We start from the raw sequence: 6,000 nt of genomic DNA on the forward strand, positions 1-6,000 counted from the left end.
ATATTCCTTGATTTCGAAAAAGCATTCGACCGTGTCTCACTCCAAATTATTGCTTAAACTAAGGTCTATTGAAAAGAATACCACCTTAATTACTGGATTCATGCCTACCTGTCTTTGCGGAAACAGTGTGTTCAAGTCAATGATGCAGCTTCTACCTCTGCAGGCGTAAACTCAGGCATCCCACAAGGCTCAGTATTAGGTCCGCTCTTTCTGATATTCATCAATGATATCGTCAGTGACGATTGCATCCTGTATCGTGAAATACGCAATTCAAACGACCAGGCAATTTTAAACACCTCTCTATCTAAAATACAAACTTGGTGCTCGAAATGGCAGATGACCATTAACCTTAAAAAGACCGTTGCAGTGACGATAACACGCAAAAAGAACCCCTTAACATTTGATTATAACATTATCTGTCGTTTCCAGCTATAAGTACTTGGGAGTAATAATTACATCAGACCTTAGGTGGAATGAACACATAACACACATTTGCAATAAGGCAATGAAGAAACTTGGCTATTTAAGGAGTACGTTAGGAAACACTTCACCTGACATTAAAATTCTGGCCTACAAAGCATTTATCCGACCTATTCTAGAGTACGCCGCGATTGTCTGGGATCCACATACACAAACTAATACCACCAAACTTGAGAAAGTGGAAAGAAAATTAGATAGGTTCATTTTTAACTTACAGCTGGCACACATCCCCATCACTCCTTACAGAAGCTGCAGAACTCAAAAGTCTTGCATCCCGACGTTACCGGGATAGGATGAAATTTTTCTATTTACTCTATAATAATCAGTTGGGAATAGGTAAAAGTTTATATATTCTACCAGCTAACCGCCGCTCCACGCGCTCATATCATACCTAAATGTTATGATTATTCGTGCAGGACTAACGCATTCAAATTTTTTTTTTTCCGCGTACTATTTGTGAAGGGAATGCGTTACCCGCCGAGACTGTTGATTCCCCAACTATTTCTTCATTCCTCTGCGCACTTGCGCCCAATCCATAGCAACATGTGCCTCTCCTCGTCAAATGACCTCTTCATGTAAATATTCTGTGTTTTTGTTATGATTTATTCTTCAGTGTCTAGTATCTTGTTTGCTGTTCTTGCTTTTGTTCACCTGAACTGCCCACTCCTGCCAAATGCCTGATAACAAGGCTGGCAGTACCTGTAAAATAAATAAATAAATAAATAACAAATAACTAACGTGCCAACGACTGAGTGGACGAATGGGATAAGCAAGCGAACAAAAGTACAGTCATGAGCAGCCTTGTCTAGAGCGCGCCGACAGTGTTCCGCGGAGCAAGTCAGCGCCATCTACCGTTAGGCTCTGAGTTCGAGTTATGTGTCACATGCGCGGCCAAAATAAAGCAGTGCCTGCTCGTGGGTTTCCGGCCTCATTTCCATCCAGTGCTTGCGCTTCATGCCGCGCTTAATGATATGTAACAGCGGTCTGTAAACCAACGTGTTTCGCGCGAATCACGAAGCGGCTAGGCAAGTGGAATGTGATATCGGGTTATCGCTAGGTTCAAAAGCAATTGCAAGTGATAGCGGATAATCGCGCGCTTCAAACACCATAGCAAATACTGCGAAAATTGGGCCTAGTTGGCTGTTAGGTGTTTGTTTTCGTCCTGTCCGTATACGGTTACGACCACGCACGTTTCAGGCGTCTCGTTTGATGGCGTTTTTGGGCCGAGTTATAAGCTATAAGGGACACAGCATTTTGCATCGCTATAGATATAGGAACTTGATTTCCTCCACGATGAGTGGTGCGTATGCAGGAACGCGCATTATTCCGCTATCAGTCGCGCTTGCTTGCCTGGCCGTCTCGTTGCACTCGAGAAACACGGCGTCATCGCGACGCTCTGGGGACCGCCACAAATTATGGTGCCTCGATGCGGAGAGCGGGCGCGCATCGAGGCACCCTATCACAAATGCAGTCAATACGACCCTAGCGGCAAGAAAAGTGTTCGCAAGGCAGGGGTTGGATGTTGAAGTGATGAGCAGGCATCCTTCCGATTTGCCGCGCATGAGCACGGGACGCATAGCTCGAACCCAGAGCCTAACGTTAGATGTCGCTGACTTGCTCCACGGCGCGCTCTAGACAAGGCTGCTCACGACTGTACGGGCGATTCACGTGTACGAAAACCGCAACGAATCCTGCCGTGATTTAAGTCTTTTTTGTCGCAAACTTGATCGATATTTGCACGAACCTCGCCTGCACAAGCCACTGCACGATCACCGAAACGCGTACCCTTTTGCTCCCATTTAGTGTCCGGGCTGCAGGCAATGACGAAGCGAGTTGGCCCGCTGCCAAGTTCACCGAGCGGGCTGCGCCGACGGCGATAAAGGTAATGCCCTAAAATAGGTTCCAATGAACTAGCCCCTGTGCATGGACCGTACGCGCACACCACTTCATTTTTTATCGTTGTAACCACGAAAAGTATCAGTGCGCTATTGCAATACGGTGACATGTGCACAATCATATTTTCTAACACCTTGTAATTAATTGAACGGTGACATGTGCACAATCATATTTTGTAACACCTTATAATTAATTGAATTTCTTGGCCGCATTTTAACGAGCATCAGTAATCCCATCCAGCTGAAAACGTTCCTTACCCCACTGGGTAAGGAACGGTTCCGGGGCCGCATTTTTAACGAGCAAGGAGCGGTTCCGGGCAAAGTCCTGTTCTTTGCTGTGTCGTACTTCGCATTACCACTCTGCGGCCGTGAGAACGGAACTGGTAGACACATGTAAGGAGGAAAAAAATGCAGGCACAGCCCGCGCCGAATTTCTATAAATCAGCCTTGATCAGTAGGCTGTTCAGAAATTTAAACACACCACAAGGAATGCATAATAGTAACCAAATGCTATGCTTATACTCATGATCGTCGACAAAATTGCCCTCTGCCCGTATGGCAAAGGTATAACAGGGAATCCAATGTTAGCGATAATAGCAGTAGATGTCGCCAAAATGCAGGCAACGAACAGGCAGCAGCGCTTTTTAGACAACAACGAGAATGCTTTAGCCATCACAAGGAATTTGGCATGTAAAAATGGTGCTTACGAAGCGGCAAAAGCCTATATATTGTGCAAATACAGCGAAGTAAACATCATTCACAAAACGATCCCAAATGCGCAACACACAGTTCTTAAAATAAAAGTTTGTGTTAAGAGACATCTGAGCCACCGAAACATTCTTTGTCTTAAAGCTGTCTTAGAAAATTACACAATCGAAGGGATGCACATGTTGTTCAGAAAAACGCAACCCAAAAACATACAGTAACTGCCCACTAACAATGCATCACGGCTCCTATGTGTTACACGTGGAAATTACGTTCACGTTGTGCAAAAAGCGACTTGCTAAAAGCATTATTATACTAAATTATTTCTGCAGACAAATGGAAATAAGTTTGAACGAGGTGACGCACTGAAAAGCACGGCGTACCCGGCACAGCATCAACGTTTATATGGAAAGAGCAAGCATTGATGCAAGCCGGTGTACGTATGAGACGGAGTGGAAGCGAACATCGCTATGCCGCCTCGCGGGTGGTCGGCCCCGAAAAGGCTCTTTTCTATGCCACGCGGACCAAAGCGCAGACAGTGCGAAATGAAGAAAGTGGCCGACGTCGCAATGCCAAGGTTTCTCGAGTGCTATTTTGACGTTGCAGTGACGCAGCCTAATCGGTGCAGCCCTCGAGCGATTTGCGTCAAACTGCCGCGCATGATCACGAAAGGAAGACGCTGTTTTGCACGCGGCATCGCTTCGAGCCAAACGTTTCTGCCGCACATTTGTCTCTTGCTTTCCGACGCCACAGTTCCTAGATTCTAACGAAAACGAATAACGATAAAAGCGGATGATATATAACGCACAAGCTGGTTGTAATTTCGCCCCGTCACCGCTGTTCGCTCCTGGCCGTTTAGCAACAACGGATAAAGCAATTCCTCAAATTTCTTCCCAACCGCAGTTTCCGCCGGTTACTGCGTATGCATAAATACTCGCTGCGAGAGGCCGCTAATGGAAGCTTGCGAGGTGCGTTCAGTCAATCCAATGAAATTGCTAATAAGATCTGAAAACGTCACTTTTTCTCTGCGCAAAGCATGGACGGGGCCATGACGTAAATCCTTATGGTTCGCCATTCATTGCAAATGGCAATTCGATCCCTGCATTTTATACAATGTCCACAGCTGAATTGTTATGGAGAATACCGCAACCACACCAAGGACAAAGAAATTTCAGAGGAAGTTGACGAGATGAGCTGGCAACGTCAGCCTTGTCCAGAGCGCTTGAACTGTGGTCGACGGAGCATAATACAGGAAATTTTATAGTAGGCAGCTGTTTTCACAGGTAATTTTTGCAATGAAGCTCTGCCACTAGGCAGATCTTAAGCTGTCCCCAAAGCTATAAAGAAAAGTCTACCAAAACTAAGCAGCTGCAGAAATACCGCAGATATTCAAGCCTGCTCCCCTGCAAACTTCCACATAAACCTCTCCATTTTGAAAGCAGCTTCCAACATTTCTGTACCTCCCATGACTTCGATGCGAAAAAAATTTCGCTAAACTGGCTGTGTCTGTTTCACTTTGCGACAGATACTTTTGCGCCCACTAGGAGAATATTTCCCGTAATTATGAACAGGCTTAACAAAGCTACGTCGAGAAATATAAGTGCGCCAAAAAGTACACACCGTTAATAATCAACCCAAAGCCGTTCGGGGAATTATGTATAGCAATTTAGTGCAGCTGTGATAAAGTTTCTTGTTTCAACGAAATGGGCGACCATTGAAACGTTGCAGCAGGATTTGTTTTGGCGTAAAGGGAACTTGTCGGTCGGAAAGCGCATGCGATACTAGCGTGCTCGTATTTCTCGAAAACGTGGCATCATTCTGCACATTTTGGGAAAAGTCTGAAATTATCAAGCGCCGACCCCTGTGACAGTTCAGTACAGCTCTCCGCTCGTCACCGTGTTGCGGGCAGCCACGCGGTGTGAGCTTAGGTCGCCAGATCGTGAATAGATAGGGCTACCCACGAGACCACTCTTCATTCGTGGTTTTACGCGAGGTTACTATTATAAAAGGACAGGGTAAAAGCTACGTCCAGCAGGTGGCTTTAACCGAACTTGACGCACCAAACAGAGAACGTGCCACTCTCAGCTAGTTTCACGGGTTGAGGAAGCATTCCACGCGTGAGTGCGACGCAATTCGCATGATTACTTAATTGCAACACGACGCTTTAACAGGACAGCGAGTCAATGATCAAAATTAATGTGGAGACGACAGCACCGCAGTAATTTCTGCGGCCAAAAGTTAGTAACGCTTGCGTTTATGGCCTGAACCTAAATGCGCGTGGCAAAAAATAATCGCGCTCACTGAAGAGTGACAACACGAGCTTGAAGTACTCACCGTGTTCAGGCAGCGCGACAGACAAAAGCGCGCTCCGCCGATGGCGCGAAAAGAGGAGCACACGTGAGAGCAGCCCCTCGCAACTGCTGACGCATTGGCGCAACGCCACCTAGAGGAAATTCGTTGATTCGCGCCGGAGGGAGGAGGCACGAGACAGGCGTCTAGCGGGGCTAAAGGCGCGAACATAATCCGACGCAACGCACGCACGCGCGTGCGCTCGCACCAGCACCGGTGATAGAGGTAGAGTCCCTAGAAGTATTTGCTAGTCAGCCGTCCGAGCGGGGTTCCCTATGGAACCGGTTGGCCGCTTCCCGGATGAAAGCGCAGGGGGCGCTGTACGCATTCGGAGCGTGGTCGCGTTGTGTACGTGGTGCTGTGGTGGTTGTGCCGTACTGCGAATCTGCGCCGCGCTGATCCGCTGGTGCTGTGACAAGGCTCGTGCACCACGTGCACTTTTTTTCGCTCGCGAGCCGGAATGCGTGCAAATTAGCTAGCATGTGTGCAAGTGTGCCTTTTTTATGGATATGTGATCGCGTCATGTCCAGAAAACGGGGTAAGCGTGATAGCACTTGTTTCTTGCCCGGGT

The 6,000-nt window shown here is 47.1% G+C and overlaps 1 protein-coding gene across 1 annotated transcript in view; it reads right to left on the reverse strand.

Moving 5' to 3' along the window:
* The window catches only part of LOC146210254 (WD repeat and HMG-box DNA-binding protein 1-like), a 309,305-nt gene extending 303,655 nt beyond the window's left edge, over nucleotides 1-5,650 (reverse strand). The window contains exon 1 of the mRNA XM_084582118.1: nucleotides 5,415-5,650. The gene's annotated coding sequence lies outside the window, so the exon portion shown is untranslated. The remainder of the gene's footprint in view (nucleotides 1-5,414) is intronic.
* Nucleotides 5,651-6,000: the final 350 nt, after the last annotated feature.

This window comes from Amblyomma maculatum, chromosome 1, assembly GCF_055883805.1.
Source record: "Amblyomma maculatum isolate TAMU_Amacu chromosome 1, ASM5588380v1, whole genome shotgun sequence".
NCBI classification, from domain to species: Eukaryota; Metazoa; Arthropoda; class Arachnida; order Ixodida; family Ixodidae; genus Amblyomma; species Amblyomma maculatum.